At 41.0% G+C, this 23,448-nt stretch overlaps 1 non-coding gene and 2 pseudogenes across 1 annotated transcript; all 3 read right to left on the bottom strand.

The window, feature by feature from the left end:
• Positions 1 to 5,620: 5,620 nt before the first annotated feature.
• LOC101595020 lies at positions 5,621 to 6,732 on the bottom strand (annotated as a pseudogene).
• Positions 6,733 to 14,775: 8,043 nt separating this feature from the next.
• On the bottom strand, positions 14,776 to 15,620 carry LOC101595311 (annotated as a pseudogene).
• Positions 15,621 to 16,809: 1,189 nt separating this feature from the next.
• LOC123459767 lies at positions 16,810 to 16,954 on the bottom strand. The gene has a single exon (XR_006636505.1). It is a non-coding gene; the product is annotated as a small nucleolar RNA SNORD15 (small nucleolar RNA).
• Between the last annotated feature and the right edge of the window lie 6,494 nt (positions 16,955 to 23,448).

Genomic DNA, 23,448 nt, shown 5'->3' with positions numbered 1-23,448 from the left:
TATATAACACATCTACAGAACATTCCACCCTAATTCTAAAGAACACACATTCTTCTCAGTAGCTCATGGAACCTTCTCCAACATGCCTCCATAAATTTAGGAAAATTGACATAACTCCCTGTACTATATCTGACCACATTGCATTAAAGTTAGAAATCAACAAGAGAAATGACAGAAATTACACCAACTTCTGGAGATTGAACAACCCACTACTAAATGAATGGGCCAGGCATGGTGGCATACACCTTTAATTCCAACACTCAAGAAGCAGAGGTAGGAGGATTGCAATGAGTTTGAGGCTAGCCTCGAACTACAGAGTGAGCAGGTCAGCCTGGGCTAGAGTGAGACCCTACCTTGAAAAAGAAAGAAAAAAAATAAAAAAGGTTTGTGGGAGATATCAAAAAGGATAGTGTAAAATTTCTAGAACTGAATGATAAGAAAAACACATCATACCAGAATTTAAGTAGCATAATGAAAGCAGTCCTAAAGTCTTAAAGAAACCTATTTCATCCACTGAGATTGAACAGTACTAATTAAAGCCCTCCCAACCAAAAAGAGTCCAGGACATGAGTTTGGCTTCTCAGCCAAATTCTACCAAACCTTCAACAAAGAACTAAAATCACTTTTTCTTGAGTTTTTTCACACTTGGTAAAGAGAAAATCCTCCCAGATTCCTTCTATGTAGCCAGCATTACTTGATAACAAAACCAAAGAGACAAGAAAAGCATAGACTGATATCCCTGATGAACTTCAGTGCAAAAATTCTGAACAAAATCCTCCCAAGCCAAATTCAACAACACATCAAAATCATTACCCACTTCAATCAAGTAGGCTTCATCCCAGAGATGCAGGGATGGTTCAACATAAGACAATCAGTAAACGTGATACACCACATAAACTCAAGTATCACATGATCATTTCAATAGATGCAAAGATGGCCTGCGACAAAACACAGCATCATTTCATGACCAAAGCCCTGGAGAGACTAGGGATGGAAGGACCATATCTCAACATAATAGACTATATATAAAGCACCTAAGGCCCAAATCATACTAAAAGGCATTTGTAACTTAGGATAGCAAGATTTTGTTTTGTTTTTCCAAGGCAGGGTGTCCCTCTAGCCCAGGCTGTCCTGGAATTCACTATTTAGTCTCAGGGTAGCTTCAAACTCATAGCAGTCCTCCTTCCTCTGCCTCCCAAGTAATGGGATTAAAGGCGTGCACCACCACACCTGGCAGGATGGCAAGATTTTAATACTGAATGGCCCCAAGAGGAAACACTGAAAATAACTAAGTAATAGACAGGCAAAAATGTAAGATTCTCCTACTCTTTTTTTAATATTTTATTTTATTAATTATTTGACGGAGAAAGAGAGAGAATAGGCACACCAGGGTGTCCAGCCAGTGCAAATGAACTCCAGACGCATGCACCCCCTTGTGCATCTGGCTAACATGGGTCCTGGGGAATCTAACCTGGGTCCTTTGGCTTTGCAGGCAAATGCCTTAACCGCTAAGCCATCCCTCCAGCCCAGATTCTCCTACTCTTTGACAACTTCCATAAATGTAAACAATATCCCATGATAATTTCCTCCCTCCTCCCACTTTTCCCTTTGAAACTCCACTCTCCATCATATCCCCTCCCCCTTTCAATCAGCCTCTACTTTATTTTGATATCATGATCTTTTCTTCCTTTATGATGGTCTTGTGAAGGTAGTGTCAGGTACTGTGAGGTCATGGATATCCAGGCCATTTTGTATCTGGAGGAGCATGCTACCTCTTCCTTTGGCTTTTACATTTTTTCTGCCACCTTTTCCACATTGGACCCTGAGCCTTGGAAGGTATAAGAGATGTTTCAGTGCTGAGCACTCCTCTGTCACTACCTCTCAGCACTGTGGTGCCTTCTGAGTCATCCCAAGATCACCCCCATCTGAAAAGAGAAGCTTCTCTAACCAAAAGTGTGAGTAGCATTAATATATGGGTATGAACATTAACAGAAGAGCTTATCAGGTAGTTTGGTGAGCATAGTACATACATACATTTAGCTAAACACCAGCAGATGTTACACCCATAAGGCTCATGGCCCTATTGTAGGTTTTCAGTATCAGGGATGTATTCCCCCCTGATGAAGTGGGCCTACAGTAAAATTAGAGGCAGTTAGTTTCCCCCATAACAGACGTGCCACTGTTGTACTCATTGCCTCATTTGGCCTGGCTGGCCAAATATAAGGCTTGCAGTGACCACTGTTGATTATTGTCACTGGTGATTTCTCTCTCTCCCATTGAACTGCATGCTTTTTCCTTTCTGTCAGCTGGTCTATATGGAGGAGGTTTTCAGCTCAGTTCCAACAGGATTTCTCAGTGACCTTGCAGCCCAAGTATGTGGAGCTTCAGTAACAGGGTCTTACCATCTATTCTTGGTGAGAAACCAAGGGCCTCGGTAATGGCCTGTAATGTTTTGGGGGCATCAGTGACCTCCCTGGCTAACAACTCACTGGAAGGTATCCCATCCCTAACACTGAAAATTTTCCAGTAACAATTTAATGCTAGATTCTCCTACTCTTAAAAGTTATAAAATGGCAAGATCAAGGAGCTTCTCTGTAGTCCCCAGGGAAATCCAAAATTCTCCCTGGAAGGAAAAAACAAACAAACAAACAAAAATCCAGCTCAGCTAGAGTCAGGCCAAAAGCTTCAATGCCAAAGATCACCCTCCTTCCCCCACCCCACCCCCATTCACACAGCTACATACACTCATCAGCAATGAGGTACTGGCTAGCAGAACTTAAAATTGGCAAAACCCAAGGCTACAGAAGGGGGATACTGAGCTGGGCTACTGAGGAATTCCACCACTCCAGGGCTGGACAGTGTTGCAGTCAGGTCAGTGCCGGAGATGGCAAGCTTGCCACTTCAGGATCACAAAGAATCGAGCGCTGAAGAGCTGCTTGACACAGTTCTAGCCCAGCTGTCTCTTCCTTGAAGTCCATTGTGGCCCCTCCATAGAAAAATCTTTGGCTCTCTACACCACAGAAATATGTGGTTTTCTGTATAATGTTTGTCTTTCTCTGTCTTTCACTTGGTGTCCCAATCTCTAAGTTTACTTTTCCAGTAAAAATTGGTGTTAGTGAAATGTTGGTCAATGTATCTGAAAGAAGCTTGGGCATAGAATTGGAAAAACAAGAAAATGGGTCGGAGATAATTGTTTTCCTTAAAGGCCTTACAGAAAGTCAGGCATGGAGTACAGTACACTTAGGAGGAAACAATGAACCTCCTGGAACAATGTAAAAATTTTTCTATGACTAAATTTTCTAAATGGTGGCAATTGCAATTGACTCTTTACCAAGAATCCTTACAGAAAAACAACCGAGGTCAGAAAGAGTTCAGTTGGGGGGACCAAAGTCTAAGTATTGGAGGGACATGAAAAGGAAAATTCAAAATAAATAATTAAAGCATAAATGGATCTGCTGGATCAGTGATTAATGATGGGAAGCCTCACTTGTGGTTGTTTTGCCTCTCACCTTTAATATAGTAATTGAAAATAGAAGTTCAGAAAATCACAAGTGCTTGACTGCACATACATGGGGAAAGTGTGAAAATAATTAATCATTATAGAGGCCTGACAACTTTACTTGAGGTGAATAATTATGGGATTGTTTGACGAAAAGGAATAACAAAATGTTTCTATGAATTCTGTGAAATTGTACCTTTCTTGAAGTTTGTTCTTTTAAAAAAATTTTTTTTTATTTATTTGAGAGTGAAAGGGAAGGGGGACGGGGGAGAATGGGTGCACCAGAGCCTCTAGCCACTGTAAACTCTAGGCTCATGTGCCACCTTGTGCATCTGGCTTACATGGGTCCTGCTAAATCAAACCAAGGTTCTTTGGCTTTGCAGGTAAGTGCCTTAACTGCTAAGCTGTCTTTCTAGCCCCCCTTTCTTGTTTTTTAGATAAAGTCTCACTCTAGCTGAGTGGCCTTGGACTCATGCAATCCTTCTGCCTCAGCCTCCACCCCAACACCTAGCAGGGCTGCCATGAATTGTCTCAGGAGGGCCTGGCTTCCTTGCTGCTCTCAGGGCAGAATGGTGAGCCAGCCACATGCTGCATGAAGCCTCTTCTGTCAGCGCCATGGCTGTTCACAAGGGGAACACCTGGGCCCTAACCATGTCACTAGCAAGACTGTCACACTGGCCATGGCTGGGTGTGGGAACATTCAGACTCCTGAAACGTGAGCACCTCTTTACCAACCAGCACCCTGTGAAGCTTGTTAGTCAGGGGGAGAACCGCTGTGAGCATGAGGAGGCTTCTTTCAACTCTAGGGCTCAGCCGCTAGGGGCACTCTTGGAGCCCATGGTTAATTCCATCAAACTGCAAACAAGGTACCCTACCCACGTATTTAGCAACACATTATTTTAGATGTTTCTGATGTTTTGGATGCCGGTGGGTTTTGCACATCAATTGAAGGTTTGAATGGAAGGAAACACCAGCCAGGCAAGAGGAAATTCTCCAGCAGACGGCTTCTGGACTGGAGCTGAACCAGCAGCTCTCATCGCAGATTCTGCACGTTTGTCTTTGTCAAGTAAGTCACTACTTGCAATGAATTTCTGCTTACACATCGTGTTGGTTCTGATTCCCTGGAGAACTCACAGAAACCCTCTGAGGCTCATTGCTAAGCAGACCTGTTCCTATCTGGACAGTAGGCTTCGTGATCAGCGGGCTCCAAAGGCCGAGGTTCTGTGCTTGTAACGGCCTGTTATACCAGCTGCATACCAGCTTTGACCCAAGACAATCCAGGAGACTTGCCAGCAAAGAGTGGGCTGGGCCAACCCTCTCCTGTAGGTGAGTCCATCTTGGGGAGAGGGAGCCTCTTGTAAGGGTGCGCTCAATGAGAACTCTTCTCTGCTGGGCACCATCTCTGTTTCAGTGGATTCAACTGTCCTTTTATCTTCTCTTGTTAATTACACTATCAGTTGACTTAATGAGATGGCTTCTGTCTCTTTACAGGGTCCTCATGGAGTAGCTCCTGTCAAATTTGTTTTATATTTGAAAATTTTCATGAGTTAAACCGCATTTTTGATCATTCATTCAACACTTTACATAAGACTGTTTTCCTTTTCTGTTTTTGAGGTAGGGTCTTGCTGTAGCCCAGGATGACCTAGAATTCACTGTATAGTCTCAGGCTGGCCTCAAACTCACAACAGTCTTCCTGCCCCTACCTCCCTAGTACTGGCTATTTTCCCCTTTCTTTCTTCTACTTCTTCTTTTTTTTTAAAGTAGGGTTTCACTCTAGTCCAGGCTGACCTGGATTTCACTATGTAGTCAGTGAGGCCTCAAACTCACAGTGATCCTCCTATCTCCGCCTCCCAAGTGCTGGGATTAAAGGCGTGCACCACCACGCCCGGCTTCTATTTTCCTTTTTCTTTTTGGACAGAGAATCTAAGATTCACAGGAGTCATGATTTTATGGTGTCCTTTACTAGTATACTAGTATCTCCATCAGTAACCTGTCTTGAGTGTAAGCTTATCACTTGCAGCTGTGGTAACCTATGTTCAAGAGAACACTGGTGAATACATACACACAATGTGATGTGCTGTAGCATGTCCCCAGCCTGTAGAGAGAAAGGTTACTAACACATCAGTCTTTTCTGGAAATAACTGCTAGTAAAGATTCATAGTCAGCATAGTCCTTCAGTGACTGTATAAGTTCATCCAGAAGACAGTCACCTTGCATGAAGGTTTCAAGATCATACAGTGATTTGTTGATTCTGTGATCTGTGACCTGGTTCTGTGGAAAATTGTATGTTCTTATTTTTTCTGACCTTCCTCTAGTTCCAACCTGGATCTTTCTAGAGTTGGATCTTTTACTTGTTTCTTCCTCCAGATGCATGCTGTATAGTTTTGCACGTAATTTTTTTATAGCCACTTCTTTATTTTTTAGTTGTGACTTCTCTTGTTGGCATTCAGAAAAAACACCTGTTGGGAGATGCACTATACGGACTGCACTGTCTGTGGTGTTGACATGCTGGCTCCCAGCTCCACTTGCTCGCTTAGTGTCAATTCTCAAGTCTTTAGGGTTAATCACCAGGTTAATTTCAGTAGGATGAGGTAATATGGCCACGGTCATGGTGCTGGTGTGCCTGCAGCCTTGCTTTGTCTTTGGCACTCTTTGTACCCTGTGTACTCCTTCAAATTTCATGTGTCTATACGCTTCTAAGCCCCCAATGCTGGCAGAAGCATGCCTAAGACCACCTATTTCACTTGGGAAATAGTCCAGGATTTCAAAGTGCCATCTTTTAAAGGACGCATATTGCTGATACATGTCAAACATCTAGGATGTAAAGAGCATTGCCTCTGGGCCTCCGGCTCCTGCAGAGACCTCTAGGATCAAATCCCCTTCATCTGGTTCTTCTGATGCTTCAGCTGGACTATTTGTTTTTGACACAATGCTATTTCACTTTCTGCAAGCTTCTTTAAGTCTTCATTTTCATCGTGCAGCAAATGCTTGGTCTTGCGCAGTTCCCGCTCCTTGTCGCTCAGCACTTTGAACGCCGCCAGCTGCTCGGGCGCCCTGCCTGGGCACATGGCTTCAGAGCCCGCCCGGTGCTCCAGGAAGGTCAGAAGCGACTCGCCGCGGGCAAACAGCTCGTCCAGGCCTGGGCCGCCACAGCTCAGGGCCTGGCGCGTCCGACCCACACCGTGAGGGGCCCACAGCCGCCGGGCAGCAGCCCACAGACCCCAGCACAGCATCCTCCAGCTGGCAGGAAACTGAAGTTTTTTCTTGCATGACGTGGTCAGAAAATAAAAGACTGAGACTCAAAGCTGTGGCAGCAAAGAAGTAGAGAAGCATAGCAGCATGGAAGCATAGAAACAGGAAAAAACAGAGAACAGAAAAAAAGACAAAAAAATAGAAAAAGAAAAAACAAGAAACAAAACAGAAAAAGAGAAAAAAAAAAAAAAGAAACAGAGAAGGAGGCAGAGAGAGAAAGAAGGAAAAACTCAGCTGCCTTCAGCCTTAGTCTGTCAGCTTGCACCAGAACTTGACTTCTAGTCGTTATTTTGCTGCTCCCTTTCACACCTCTCTTCGGGGACCCTCCTTCAAGCCATGGCTGTACCCTGGCAGGTCAGCATTGCTGGTAGAAATAACCCAGCCAAGAGCAGCCTGTGGCTTACAGGTCTTGAGGGGTAAGCTCCATGATGGTAGGTGAAAATGATGGCATGAGCAGAGGGTATACAACAGGAACAGGAAAGTGTGCCAAACATTGGCAAGGGGACACTGGCTATAATACCCATAATCCTGACCCCAACAATACACTGCCTCCAGGAGGCGTTAATTCCCAAATCTCCATCACCTCAGAACCTAGCATTCAGAATACCTAAGCTTATGAGGGACACCTGAATCAAGTGGTTAAATAATTACAAAGCAAGATAAAATTCTCACCGCTATTATCATTGGTGAGTTACATTCATAATATTAAACGTGAGGTAAAGGCCAAAATGCACCTCATAAGTAAATTATGTTCCCGTGATCATAGAAATTACATTCCAAGAGGCTTGCTTACCCAGTCCACTGGCTACAATATCAGTAGCAAAGAGTACTGTAGTCCTCTTGTGGACCAATTCATTGTAGACTTCCATTCTTCTCATCTGCTGCTGTGGGCCATGGAGAGCCGGGAAAGAGATCCCTGGGTGGAGCCGGCAGAACACTCTGTACAAGTACTGAACCTGGCCGTGAACAGAACATAATTTACTTTTACTCACACATTTCCTAAAAATAATTTTTAATAAAAGGAAAATATTCATATATTGTTAAATTGTTATCTAAAATCTTTCCAATTATGAACACTTATAAGAATGTAATTCTATAAAACTGATGTTTTAAAATGAAGTTTTCTCTAAAGGTCCAGTGGATTCTAAATAGCAATGCATTTGGATACATATCAGGTGAAATTATTTGAAGAAGCACCTCATAAACAGAAGGTTTTATTTCCTTTCTTCCTCCTAAAATCTCATTTCTATTTCCTGACCCCAAAGAACTATTACTTAGGTTTTAAGCTTTAAAGTCTTTCATTGATCATTTCTACAACAAAATTGCTTTCATTATTGTTGTTTCAAATGTTATTCCTTTACTTTCCTGTACTCATAGACTGCATTGACATTCTCACTAGACACACATTTATTACATTAACACTTAACTGATCAAAAGATAAGATTTAGTAGGTGCCTGTTGGAGCTGTAGAGATGGCTTAGTGGTTAGGGTGTTTGCCTGCAAAGCCAAAGGATCCTGGATCGACTCTCCAGGACCGACGTAAGCCAGATACACAAGGAGGTGCATGCATCTGGAGTTCATTTTCAGTGGCTAGAGGCCCTAGCATGCCCATATTCTCTCTCTCTCTCTCTCCCTCCCACTCTCCCAAATAAATAAATAAAAATATTTTTAAAAGCAGGTAACTATTAGATGTAAGCACAGTTTTATTGTAAATTCATTTCAATGTAGAGCCCCAGGAGAAGCTAGCTTTTTGTTTTACATCTCTCTGCTGTGCACTCCCAAACAGATACTATGGACTGTCAGGCAAATTCTAACGTTAGAATTTCTAACCTAGGTATCAAGAAAATGTGTTTATATGAATAAAAAAGTAGGCCCAAAAGAAACTTAACTCCTTCAATGCCTATAAAATGTGCCAAAAATCATAATGAAAGATGACTATAGTAAGAAAACACCTTAAGTACATGTCTTGTTTTCTAGTCATAGGAGTCATTAATTTCTCTTGGGGTGGAGAGATGGCACGGCAGTTAAAGGCACTTGTTTGCAAAGCCTGACAACCAGGGTTCAATGTACAAAGTGGTACATGCATCTGGAGTTCATTTGTGGTGACAGGAGGTCCTGGTGTACCCATTCTCTCTTTCTCTCATTTTCTTTCTCTCTACTCCATCTCTCACTCAAATATTTCAAAAATAGTCGTTAACTTTCTCAATAGCATTGGTCAAGAGAAGGGAAGTGATGATTCAAGACAATGTACCAGAATAAGATCATGAATGTCTAGGCCATGTGTGGTGGAGCATACCTTTAATCCCAGCACTTAGGAGGCAGAGGTAGGAGGACTACCATAATTCAAGGCCACCCTGAGACTACGCAGTGAATTCCAGGTCAGACTGGGATAGAGGGAGACCCTACCTTGAAAAACCAAAAGAATAATGCCTAAGGGCAAAGGAGCCAACAATGTACAGTAGAAGAGACAGCACTATCAACAAAGGATGCTGGAGAAATAAGACAGCCATATGTAGAGAAATGAATCTAGATCCACTTCTCTCACCATGCATGAAATTCAACTTCAAGTGAATAAAAGATCTGAAACCTTAAGATGACTGGAAAAAATAGGAAGTATGCTCCAAAATTTAGGAATGGGGAAAGACCTCAGTAGTTCAGAAAATTAACCACTCAACTAGTGGAATTTCATGAAAACTAAAATCTTGTTATTTTTTTTCCTTCTTCTGTAAGGTAGGGTCTCATTCTAGCACAAGCTGACCTAAAATTCACTATGTAGTTTCAGGATGGCCTTGAACTCAGGGAAATCCTCCTACCTCTGCCTCCCAAGTGCAGGGAGGCATATACCGCCATGCCTGGCACAAAAAAGCTTTTATACAGACAGGCATATCATAAATAGAGCCAACAATCAATCAGAATGGGAGAATATCTTTGCCAGCCATATGTCTAACAGAGGCCTAGTATCTATAAAGAACTCAAAAAAAATGAAGCAATAAAAAAATCAAGCCAGATATGGTAGCACATGGCTTTAATCCCAGCACTCTAAAGACAGAAGTAGGAGGATGTCTGTGAGTTTAAGGCCATCCTGAGACTACAGAATGAGTTCCAGGTCATTGTGGGATTGAGTGTGACCCTACCTCAAAAGATAAAAGGCAACAACAACAACAACAAAATCAAACAGGGCTGGAGAGATAGCTTAGCAGTTAAAGCATTGCCTGCCAAAGGTCCCATGTTCACTTCCCCAGCAACCACATAAAGACAGAGGCACAAAGTGACACATGCATCTGGAGTTTGTTTGCAGTGGCTAGAGGCCATGGCAGGCTCATATCTCATTCTAATAAAGAGGTAGGTAAAATTAAAAAAAAAAAATCAAACAATGACTCAAAAATGGGCCAAAGAATTGAAGACAGAAGTCTCACAGGAATGAATACAAATGGCCACTGCTCACTTAGAAATGTTCAATATGCTAGCCATCAGGGAAAGGTGAATTAAAACAACTATGAGATTCCATCTTACTCCACTCAGGATGGCAATCATCAAACATCAAATGACAACAAATGTTGGCAAGGATGTGCAGAAAGAGGAGCCCCTATTCACTGCTGGTGGGAGTGTAAACTTGTATAACCACTATGGAAAGCAGTATGAAGACTCCTGAAAAACATGAAAATAGTTCTACCATCTGACTCGGCTAGTCCACTCTTGGACATTTACCCTAAAGAAACCACTCTTTACCTCAGAGATACTTGCTCAAGCATGGTTATAGCTGCTCCATTCATAATAACTAGGAACTGGAAGCAATCCAGATGCCATCGGTAAGACGGATGAATACTGAAGATGTGTTATTATACACAGTGCAATTCTACTCAACAGTAAGGAAAAAAATGAAATGATGAAATTTACAGGAAAATGGATGGACTTGGAAAATATGCTAAGTAAGGTTCACACAGTCTATAAAAGTCAAACACTGCATGTTGTCTATCACATGTTGTTTCTAAAATGGGCCAGCTGAGGAAGAGGGTAAAAAGCAGTAAGTATTAGGAATATGGAGGTACAACTAGATAAAGACCAGAAAAAAGTGAAAACAGGAAGGGAGAAGGAGATAATAACAAACTAATAGAGGAAAAGAATTTGGGGGCTGGAAGAGTGGGTAAGCTGGAAGATGGGAGAATAAGGGAACTACACAAAACTAAAGACTAATGTGGTCAGTACATTAGGAACCATCCTCCAGGATATCAGTACTAAAGATATAACCCGCAGTGAATGTGGGTGGATGGATCTGACAGATACACCCAGTAGAAGGTGGAGGAAGTTTTAAACCCCCAATTACAGGTTCTAGCTTGCTAATCCCAGGACTATAATTAGGTTACCCTTCCCAATCCCCATGAGCATTTGGCCAGGGAGATCCCTGAGGTCCCCAAAACAATGTAGGCCTGTTCCAAGCACATGGTTACCCAGCAGACTTAAAAGATGACTCAACTGCTGAAAACACCACAGGCTGCCATCTCAGGACATGGAGAGACCACATGGAATCCCAGAGGAAAGCCAGTAGTCCCCTGACAAACCCTCATGATGCTGGAAAGTGCTGTGGGAGCTGTGACAATGGTCACCAACAGCATGGACAAGCAAGAGACCCCAGAAAATATACAACCACCAAATGGCCAAGAAACACATACTTAATAGTGGCATACCCCATGTAGGCAACCAACTGTCCTACAATTGAACATGAGCTCATACTAGTGCAGGAACCAAGTCAGAATCACACAGCTAGGAAACTCACAACCCACATAGAGAAGCCTGCATTATTCTCTAGACAAGATGAGTGGGAATCCTCATCAAAATGTCTCTCAAAATTATATGTATATCTCCCTTAGTCAAAGCTGTACTCATCCTTACTTGGAGAATCCATCTTATTGTACAGATGGCAGAAAATACTGGGAAGATTCAAGATTCACCAATTCCACAAGAAAAGATAGCTGACTGTTAACCACAAGAGGCACCACCTTTAATTCCTGCTCTTTACCAGATTAGCTAAAGTGGCAGATACATGTGGAATAAAACCCTAGAGATTCTAAAAATGGAATTGAACTCTATTTGACAGAAAGTCATTAGAGGATTTCCAGCAAAGCAATGACATATATTCAGTGTCCATGTTTTTAAAGATCAGTCTGCCTATCAGCTAGAAAAACTAAACAAAAGAAAGTGAGGGAATGGGAGATCAATCAGGGGGTAAGAAAAGTGAAGCATGATCCAGACTGCACAAGAGCATGGGAAGGGATGAGCTGTGAAAGAGCTCATAAGTTATTAAGAACCTGACTATGGATGAAACAACAAGAACTAGGATTCAGTTAGAGAAAGTATATTTTTGAATAGCAACGCTTTGTTTTAAAGATTTTGTTTTCATTTGTTTATTTATTAGAGACAGAGAGAGGGAGAGAGTGAGTGAGAATGGGCATGCCAGGGCCTCCAGCCACTGCAACGAACTCCAGATGCATGCATCATCACCATGTGCACCTGGCTTATGTGGGACCTGGAGAATCACTTTGCACTGAATGTGAGCAGGTGCTTCAAGGTTCTGTCCCTTGTCTTCCCTGGCAGGACAGACTATAACCTCAGACTGTAAGCTGAAACAAACCTTGCCTTCACGTTGTTTCTTGTCAGGATTTGAATCAAAACAATGATAGAGGAACTAATATGGTCCTGTGTGAGAAATAGGAGGAAGGGGGACCAGGAACTATTAAAAATGCAAATCTATCATCTGATTGAAATTGACTTGGTGTTCCCAGGGGACCACTAAACAGGAAAGGGCTCCACACACAGGTGGAAGTTCTCCACACGAACTGTGAGACACACCCTGAATTTCTTGCTATGATTTCTCTGGCAAGAGTCAACCCAAAGACCGAGAGGCAAGGTTCTTTCTCCCCTCATCCCATGACAACCCAAATTAACCAGGAAATAATTGTAAAGACATTTGAAAGCAGACTGTCACATGAGTTTAAAATGCAGTGGAAGTTATGAAAAATCTGTCAGCATAGTCACAGAGTCATCAAGCACAAGACCTGAGCTTTTGGGAATAAATCCCTTGGATTCCATCATTGTCATTAGGAGACAATAAAGCAGCAATAAAAATTTCTGCTGCCTTAGAACATTTTCCAAAAGTCAAAAGCATACATGTCCCAAGGCCTAGGTATCCAAATTCTTGTACAAGAACCACTGAAGCTCTGGCCAAGCTGAGCCCATGAGTGGGCTGAATGTCCTTACAAACTTATTATAATGGGAAAAGTTTCAATAATTTGGCCAAATTATTAGTTTCATTTTTTTCCCATCTGAATCCTCTGTAATTAGGGAGACTTGGAGACTTGATGGGGTTTGTGGACCTAAAAGAGCAGCTTCCATTGAGGGAGAGATCCTGTCTCAGGAAGGAACAGAGAACACAGGTCTCCACACACCCGGACAACACATGTACACAAACACATACATATAATATATCACACGTACTCTACCAGTATACACACATACAATAAAGTGAAGAAGGGGCTGGAGAGGTGCCTTAGTGGTTAAGGTGCTTGCCTATGAAGCCAAAGGACCCAGGTTAGATTCCCCAGGACCCATGTAGGCAAGAAGCACAAGGTGGAACATGCGTTTGGAGTCTGTTTGCAGTAGCTGAAGGCCCTGTCATGCCCATTCTCTCCATCTGCCTCTCTCTCTCTCAAACAAATAAAAGATAAAGTTTAAAGAGATACTTAAAAACCTTAAAAAGTGAAGAAACAATGGACAATCCACCCTTCTTAAAGCTCTAGCACGCGCTGACATGTTAAACTAAAGTGACATGCTAAGTGGTCTAAAACGGAATCCCTCTTATCTTCCACCACATTTAAAAAACACATAGCAAAAATATCATAAATCAACTAATCTTAAATTGATGTGAGAAATGCATAAAGACATACAAAACACAAAAATAAGTTTTTTTTATATTTAAAAGTAATGAAGCAAAATTTTATAAGCTCCATAAACTACAAGAAGCTTTGGGTCACTGTTTTTGTTTTGTTTTTCGAGGTAGGGTCTCACTGTAGTTCATGCTGAACTGGAATTCACTATGCAATTGTACTCATGGCCATCCCCCTATCTCTACTCCCGAGTGGTGAAATTAAAGGCATGTGCCACCATGCCCAGCTGGTTTTTTAGGTTTAAAAAAATTATTGCAAGCAGATGCCTTTATGCTATATATTTTTTTTGAATATAAAACTATTTATTGACCACTGTTCACCATTATTTACAATAAAGTAAACAATATAAAGCTAGATAGCATTCTGATACTACAAAGTTATTATCCTGGGTTCTGCTGAATCAGTGACCCAAATAATGAAAAGATTGAGCCTACATGTGAGGAATGAGTCGGGGTAAAGAAGCATGCAGGTCAGGAACTCATAGTGTCAAGTGTTGTGCCAGCAGGCCCTAAACTGCCATTTCTAACCAGGATCACATCGCCATGCATTGTCTTAGAAATTCTATGAACTGTGATTTTTTAGTACAGATTTTAGCTTTAAGCACAGGAATGACTTCATAGAGGAACTATACAAGTCTTGTTCCATTAACAAACTGGGATTTGTCTAGTTTTCCTAATTGAATGAAGAGTTAGTTGGTTAGTAAAAAAAAATTGCAAATATACTATTGAATTTATGGGAGGGTATAGGTAAGAATTATGATGTGGCTGCCTTTTAAATTATCCAACCTAAACTATCCAGTTAACTACAGAATCATCTAATTTCAAAGGTCATGGCTTCAGGAAAAATTTGAACTTAATCTGAAGTGATTTCTTAGGATAGAATAACAGCTCATCATCCATCTTTTTTTGAGGGGGTGGCAGAGGGGTGTGTGGTAGGGGGATATTAAAAACAAAGCCACTTACAGTAAGTATTTTATACACACACACACAGACACACACACACACACACACACAAAGAGAGAGAGAGAGAGAGGACAAAAAAAAAAAATACAGAATGGTCCAGTTAGAATTAAGTTCTGACTGGAAAATTTACCCTAACATTTAGAAAAAACTATTTTCCAATGTAGAGGAAATATACCATGGTATCAAATATTCTACTGTTAAGAAGCATCTATAGAAAGCTCAAAGTAACCAGTGCTCTTGATGCAAAAAGTAAAATAAAAAAAATTCTGACAACTGTCAATATTTTCAAAACCAATGTATCAAACTTGATCTGTATTAGAATGTAGTTATTTTTCACACCAGTAATTCAAAACCCAAGACCAGATTTTATATATATATGTATAAATATATATAAAAACAATGCAAACAATTATTGAGCTTCATCTTCTGGACAAGAGTGCCAAGTCAGCCTCTCTTCCTAGAAAGCAATGACGATCTGAGGACATTTCATGTTCGCCTCCTTCGCCAACATCAGGTCGGCCTCATCGGAGTCCTTCCATTTCATGAGAAACATCAATTCCCCACTGCTGTCTGTGGCACCAATTATTCGTTAAGGATCAAGACCTCTGGCAAAGCTTCTGGGTTTGTCAGCAGCATCTCTTTTCTTCTTTGATTTGCTGTCATCAGATTCACTGTCAGATAAAGATTTTCTTTTTGTACCATCTTTTTCTTTACCAGCCTTTTGAGAATTAAGAAATGCTTCAATTAACTCTGGACAATCTAAATTTTCTTCAGGTTCACAAGTATTGTCAGCATCTGCAAATCCCTTCCACTTCAGGAAATACTCCACCTTCCCATTCACTTACTACACGTCGATCCAGTACTTTTTCTACCACAAATTCTTCAGGCTCTGCCTCTTCAACTTTTTACTCTTTCCATTATGTTTCTTTCCCACCTTTTGTAAAGTAGTTTTATTGGAGGCCATTTTTTTTTTTTTTTTAATTGCAGACTGGAAGAGCTCCAGGGAGAGACAGAAAGCAAGCCATTGACTTCACCGCGTCTGATGCTCCGGGCTGCGGGTCCTGCAGCGTCTCCAGGCTGTGCGCCTGGGCTCTCGCCTTTACACTATATTAAAAAGAAAATGTAGGACTGGGAACATTCAGAGACTGGAAGGTAGTTGAGACCAAGTCCCAAGTTTATTATAAAATGAAGCACCACAATAGGAAGACTTATTTTCGAAGTTTATTTATATGTTGGGATTAAAAAAAATCAAACTGATATTTTGCAGATTTAATTAAGCACATAAAACTGCACTTCTTAATATACTAATCCATGACCTTTTTGTGAAACTGAGGTGGCAGTGTACCCCTTCCCAAATTTCCACCAGCTAGAAACCTACCATTCAGAACACATGAGTTTATGGGGGAACATCTTATTCAAATCATCATTTATTTATTCCTTGTATTATCTTCTTTTGTCCCCTTTCCCCACTCCTGATGGTCTTCCTCTTTCCAAATAGCTACCCATCTAATTTCATGCCCCTCTTTAATCTAGATTCTACATGTCAGAGAGAATGTTCAGTATGTGTCTTTGTTGGACTGGTTCCCTTTTCTAAACATGATGGTCTCCAGTTTTATCCATTTCCTTGTAAACAGCATGGTTTTATTCTTCTTTATGGGTAAATAATGCTTCATTGTACATACATACCACATATTTATTATTCATACAATTGTCTTTGGGCACCCAGGGTGATTCCATAATTTGGCTAATATGAATTGTTCTGCAATAAAAAATGAGTGTACAGTAGGAATCTAAGACTTCCTGATGCTAGTTATTTTTCTTTGTGCAAGATTTTATTAAATGTCTTTACAGAGCAATATCCAGCCTCCAACTGCAGCTGTCGAGACCTTGCTGTGCTGTAGGGACTGGCTGAGACATGGCTGAGAAGGGGGCTGTGGGAAGGATCTCATCTTCGGGTTCCACGATGCTCATGTGGTCAGGCAGGGGCTTCTTATGGCCAGTCTTGCCACTTGGATCTCAGGACAGCATGACCTTCACTTTGATGCCCAGCACACCTAATGGACAAAATGATGACCCAGCTGGCTTCCATGAGCCTCCACTACACACCAGGACAGGATGAGCAGTAGCTTACTAAGAAGCTCCACTGGATCTGGAATCTTCTCAGACAAATGCCTCTATCTCAATCAAAGAATAGGCACTTTTGCTAAAGGTGGCAATACTCAGCACCCCAGAACATGGCACTGACAAGGACCAAGAGCAGGACATGACCTTTTTGACTCATCACCATGTCATCATGGAAGTAAGGTTAATTTTTTAGCCACCAAATGATATTACCTGTCAAAGAACTAGCAAATTCTGGAATCGTGTGTGTGTGTGTGTGTGTGTGTGTGTATGTATACATGTGTTTGTGCACACATGCATTTTGGAGGGGAAAAGTATTGTTTAATTCAGAATTTTCTCTAGACAGCTATCATGTGACATGCCACTAATTATAATCACTGATTCGCAAAATGTGGGGGGCACTGATCATAGATTTTGTCCATCATCTCAGTCTGTCATTTACTGTTTTGTATCCAAGCCAATGTGTAACTTGGTATCTTGGTGAATAAAGGCACTTTTTGTTTTGTTTTGTTTTTCCATGTAGGGTTTCACTGTAGCCCAGGCTGACCTAGAATTCACTATGTAGTCTCATGGTAGCCTTGAACTCACAGTGATCCTCCTACCTCTGCCTCCCAAGTGCTGGGATTAAAGGTGTGCAGCACCAACCCTGGCTTGAATAAAGGGACTTTTATGATTAGATGCATAATGAGGGAATACTCTCTAATGTGATGTTTCCCATTCCAGGCATGCATACATAGTAACTCCTGGGTGCCCTCCAGAAGTGGACAAGGCTACTGAGCACTATATCTACTTAATAGTTAAAGGCATTTGATTACAAGCCTGTTGGCCTGGGTTCAATTTCCTAATGCTCATATAAAGCCAGATACATAGTGGTACATGCCTGGAGTTCACTTGTAGCAGCAGGAGATCCATTTTCTGTCTAAAATACATGAGAACAAAGTATAGTTAGAGGAAGGAATTATGAAGAGGAGGGCCTGGGAGGGGGGTTAGTCAAAATTTCTAATGTTATTTGTTATAATGTTATTATAATGTTATTTGAGATAAATTAAACTTCTACCAGTTCCCCCCACCACCATTATGTGAGACATGAAAGCTTCCAGATATTTTTAGTTCATTGCTAACCAGCAGGTGGCAGTCTAGGATTAACAGCTATTTTTCCCTTTGCGTTAGATTGAATTTGCCCTCCAAGTAGTTGGTTTAACTGCCTGTCTAGCAACATCAGATAAAATTTTTATATAATTTTTAATAGGAAAGAGTAAAAATACCTATCAAGTCTATTGCTAATTATCCTATCAAAAGTTTATAAAATAGTATAAAAAGTTTAAGCTGAATATGGTGGTACATACTTTCAATCCCAGCATTTGAGAGGCAGAGCTAGAAGGATTACCATGAGTTCAAGGCCACCCTGAATTCCAGGTCAGCCTGGGTGAGTATGAGACCCTATCTCAAAGAGAGAGAGAGAAAGAGAGAGAGAGGGGGGGGGGGGATATTTTTGAACATGGCCTAGAAAACCAATATACAATATAAAAATCTATAAGATTATTTGTGGGCTGGAGAGCTGGCTTAGCAGTTATGGTGCTTGCTTTCAAAACATGATGTCATGGTTTCAACTCCCCAGATACGTAAAGTGGCACAGGTATCTGGAGTTTCTCATATAGCCAGATGCACAAAGTGGATCATATATTTGGAGTTCCTTTGCAGTGGCAGGAGGCCCTGGTGCACCCATTTTACCTGTTTTCCTCCCTCTTTTCCTTTGCAATAAAAATAAGGAACAAAAATATTTAAAATGAGGCTGGATAGATACTTCTGTCCTTAAGGCACTTGCCTGAAAAGCCTACCAACCTTCATAAGGTGGTGTATGTGTCTGGAGTTCATTTGCAGTGGCTGGAGGCCCCTGATGTGCCTATTCTCTCTCTCTTAAAAAAACAAAACAAAACAAAAAAAAAAACCCTACATTCCATCTTTGGTTACTATCCTACCAAGTGAAAAAATAAGAATCCTTCCCATATTTGGAGTACTGTGTATTTAGAATAGAAAGTGAACACAAGTTCATAAAACTGAGTAAATTGAATACACCTTTTGGTTGGTTATCAATATGTAAGTGCTGTGCTCCTGCCAGAACCATTTAACAAGCTAAGACTTCCTCAGCAAAAAGACAAAATCGTTCATATGGTCAAAACAAGCCAGCTTGTTCCTATTTGGAAGTTAGTATATCTGCCAATCTTAAAGCAGAAAATGGGGTTGGAGGGATGGCTTAACAGTTAAGGCATTTGCCTGCGAAGCTAAAGGACCTTGGTTTGATTCCCCAGGACCCACATAAGCCAGATGCACAAGGTGGTGCATGTGTCTGGAGTTCATTTGCTGTGGCTGAAGGCCCTGAAGCACCCATTCACTCTCTCTCTCAAATAAATGATAAAATATTTTTAAAAAGCAGAAAATTATTTCAAAATTCTATCACTAACAGGAATCTGGTGTGAATTTCTGAAAAAATGTTCAGCAATAGCAGAAGAGGTGGTTCATGATATATTTGAAAATTTTAACAATATTTTATTTATATAGTTAGCTACTTTTTATTTTTATTTTTTGGTTTTTCAAGGTAGGGTCTCACTCTAGCCCAGGCTGACCTGGAATTCACTGTGTCGTCTCAGGGAAGCATTGAACTCAGTATTCCTCCTACCTCTGCCTCCCGAGTGCTGAGATTAAAGGTGTGTGCCACCATGCCTGGCTTCATTTATTTTGCAAGGAGAGAGAGAGAGAAAGAGAGAGAGAATGAGCATGAGCATGGGCATGCCAGGGCTTGTTGTTGCTGTAAATGAACTCCAAACTATGTGTCACTTTATATATCTGGCATTTTGTAGGTGTTAGGGAATTGAACCCAGCCTATTAGGCTTTGCAAACATGCGCCTTAACCACTGAGTTATCTTTCTAGCCCTATATTTGAAATATTCTATTTGCACTTTATATGATGTTGAAATTTTATCTAGAATTTAATAAAGTCTAACAACTCTGATGCCATCAAGAAAAACAATACAGGGGCTAGCGAGATGGCTTAGTGGTTAAACGCTTGCCTGTGAAGCCTAAGGACTCTGGTTCGAGGCTTGATTCCCCAGGACACACATTAGCCAGATGCACAAGGGGGCACACGCGTCTGGAATTCGTTTGCAGTGGCTGGAGGCCCTGACGTGCCCATTCTCTCTCTCTCTCTGCCTCTTTCTCTGTTTGTTGCTCTCAAATAAATAAATAAAAAATAAAAAATAAATTTAAAAAAGAAAAGCAATACAGTAGCAATGGAAGAAATGATTTCTGGAGACATTCAGTTTTGTGTGTGTGTGTGTTTTAAAAACTTTTGTTTACTTATTTGTAAGCACAGAAAAAGAGAAAAGAGATGAAAGAGAGAAAGAGAGAGAATGGGCTCACCTCCAGCCACTGCAAATGAACTCCAGATGCATGCATCATTTTGTGCATTGGACTTTACACAAGTACTGGGGAGTTGAACCAGAGTCATTAGATTTTGCAGGCAAGCACCTTAACTGCTGAGCCGTCTCTTTACCATGACATTCAGTTTTTAAAACCTGGACATATTGCCATAAATCACAACACAGCCATATATAAATAATATATATTATTCTTAACAAAGTATGCTGTGTAGGCCATAAAAACTTGGCTGGGGTTTTCCAAGGATATTCCTCATACTACTTACCATTGGGTGGTAATGGTCTTCTGCTGTCTAACATGCAAGCACAAGCATTGAAATATTCCTTAGGTGTTCATAGAAGGTTTGTGATTTAACAGTTCTTATTCCCTGCCTCCCCAATTCTGTGTACCAGGTTCTACCCTCACAGTCTGAGCCCTGACCTAGAACACCCTGTGCTTTTCTTTGACAAACTCACAGCAATCCTCTCTACACTGATGTTTCACACAATGTTACTTCTCCATACATACATACATACATACATATATATATATATATATATATATATATATATATATATATATATATTTGGCTTTTTGATTTTGATTTTTTGAGGTTGGTCTTGCTATATCCCAGATATCCAGGCTGACTTGGAATCACTATGTAGTCTCAGGCTGGCCTTGAACTCATGGCAATCCTACCTCTGCCTCCCACTTGCTGGGATTAAAGGCATGTGCCACCATGCCCAGTGTTATAGTATTTTTTTAATATGCTTTTGTCATCTGAGATGAAGTTCATTCCCTCTGAAGAAGCATGAACAGTGAAGAGAAGCCATGTCTCCTCACATTCTCCATTTTAATAACTTAGCCTTTGGTCATTCATGAGTATGACTCCTCCTTAGAGAGGTAAATCAATAGTCCATCAGGACAAGAAATAAACTGCAGAAAATATCATGCTACATGAAAATATCCAATTCAAAAGATCACATACTATGTGACTCCAGTCTTATAAAATGCTCAGAATAGGCCGATCTGGATATATAGCTTGGGATAGGGCATTTGACTGCAGAATAGACAGGCCTATGGGCATACAAAGTAGATTAACGGCCTTCCTAGGGCAGGGGTGAGGATACAGAGCTGGGGCAAAGGAAAGGCGACAACTAATGAGTATGGGGTTTCTTGGGAATTATGAAAATGTCCTAAAACTATGCTTGTGCTTGTACTTAATATACGCAAAACTACTGATTGCACACTGTAGTTGGTGTGGTGGTTTCATTGATATCCCCCATGAACTTAGGTGTTCTGAATGCTAGGTTTCAGGCTGATGGAGATTTGGGAATTAGCACCTCCTGGAGGCAGTGTATTGTTGAGGGTAGGCTTATGGGCGCTATAGCCAGTTTCCCCTCACCAGTGTTTGGCACATTCTCTTGTTGCTCTTGAACACCTGATGTTGGCAACGAGGTGATGTTCACCCTCTGCTCATGTTGTTGGTTTCCTCTGCCATCATGGAGTTTCTCCTCAAATCCATAAACCAAAATAGTCCTTTCCTCCCACATGCTGCTCTTGGTCAGGTGATTTCTTCCAGCAATGCAAACCTGACTGCAACAGTTTGGTAAATTATTTGGCGGATGAAGTACATCTCAATATAGCTGTTAAAAAGGAAACCAGTTGCCTAGCATGGTGGTGCATGCCTTTGATCCCAGTTCTTGGTAGGTAGACATAGGAGGATCACTGCCAGTTTGAGGCCACCCTGAGACTACATAGTGAATTCCAGGTCAGCCCTGGCTAGAGCAAGACCCTATCTTGAAAAGTAAAAATAAACAGACAAATAAATAAATAAATATAAAAAAGAAATCACTGTCCCTATATCAACCTCAGGGTTACCCTGTTCTTCTTGTCATGCAAACAACCATAATCACACCTAATGGCACACAGGGGCATCTTATCTTTTGAAGGATTTCTTGTAGCCTAAGATGGGCTATGGGTTTTATGCTCTGAAAAGCTTCTAACATGGATTATGGCTCTTCTGTATGTTGATCTATTTTCCATGTTAAATTCTAGTCATGCATTTTCAAGTAGAACTTAGACTTAAACGTGTGTTAACCAAACTGGCACACTTTGACATAGTATGAAGATCCACTAATAATTTCATGAAAACATAAACCACTCACTAGGACTGTCTTGGACAAAATAGGACATATAGTCTCTAATTATAGCTCTACAATGGGCATTAGAAGTTTAATGGCATTGTTTCAAATAGGAGAACATCAACAATATTTTTGATCTCTAAATTTGAATTCATACACCTTCCCATTGTCAAATTTTCTGGGTGAAATTGAAATACAAACAATGAATATCCTTCATCTCATCAGTGGATGTAGAAGTCAGTAAAATTTCACATCCTTAAAATTAAAACAAAATCCTGAAGACCAGCCTTTCCAAATATTTTTTTAACAGGTTGCTATGGATGAATTTAACATGCTTCTATCCTAAAGCAGCCCTAAAATAGCACATCAAGCACCATCTGCTGCAGGCCACCTCACTACAGCCCAGCAATTGTGTTCTTTCTCTACACAGCTTGTCCTTCTTAGTGGATTTTCTCATGTTCTTTTTAATAGAAGAATAATAGAGCAGAAACTTCCCTTGCTAGGCTATTACACTAACCTTCTCCTCTCCTTTACAAAGCCCTTCAGTTTTTTCTGTATCTAGTTTTCAGTTGATAGGCTGTGTATTTTCCTCCTTTTTGCTACTAAGAATAATGTTGATATCACCATTTACATATATGTTTTTGTGTGATTATAGTAGACAGGGCTCTCTAGAGGAGCAGAATCAATATAATGCTTTGCATTATAAAAGAGGATTAGATTGACTTCCACTATAGAGGATATGTAGTCCAATAATGGCTAACTGCATGATGCAGAGGCTAAGAACCCGATGGCTGCCCAGTGCACAGAGCCTCACCAGTTCCAATCTGGCATCGAAAGCTCAGAAATCTCCAGGACAGGCACTGATATTGAGGCCCTTTTGGAAGGCCAAAGGAGCTGGTGTCTGATGTTAGCCAAGCGTGGCAGCAACAGTGACACATGCATCATCTAGAAAGCAGTGAAGACGGCAGGCACAGGTTGCATCAGACTCAGACCTCTTCATGATTGGGCCACTCCTTTAAAAATGCTAGCCTCTTTGAGGGGAGGGGTCTTCATTCTTTATCTGTCAATACACACCCCCCCTCACACACACAAAGGTGTGTCATCTAGGTGATTCC

The sequence above is a fragment of the Jaculus jaculus genome, chromosome 3, assembly GCF_020740685.1.
Source record: "Jaculus jaculus isolate mJacJac1 chromosome 3, mJacJac1.mat.Y.cur, whole genome shotgun sequence".
Classification (NCBI taxonomy): Eukaryota; Metazoa; Chordata; class Mammalia; order Rodentia; family Dipodidae; genus Jaculus; species Jaculus jaculus.
The sequence above is the reverse complement of the archived record's forward strand: the minus strand, read 5'-3'. Positions and strand labels throughout refer to the sequence as shown.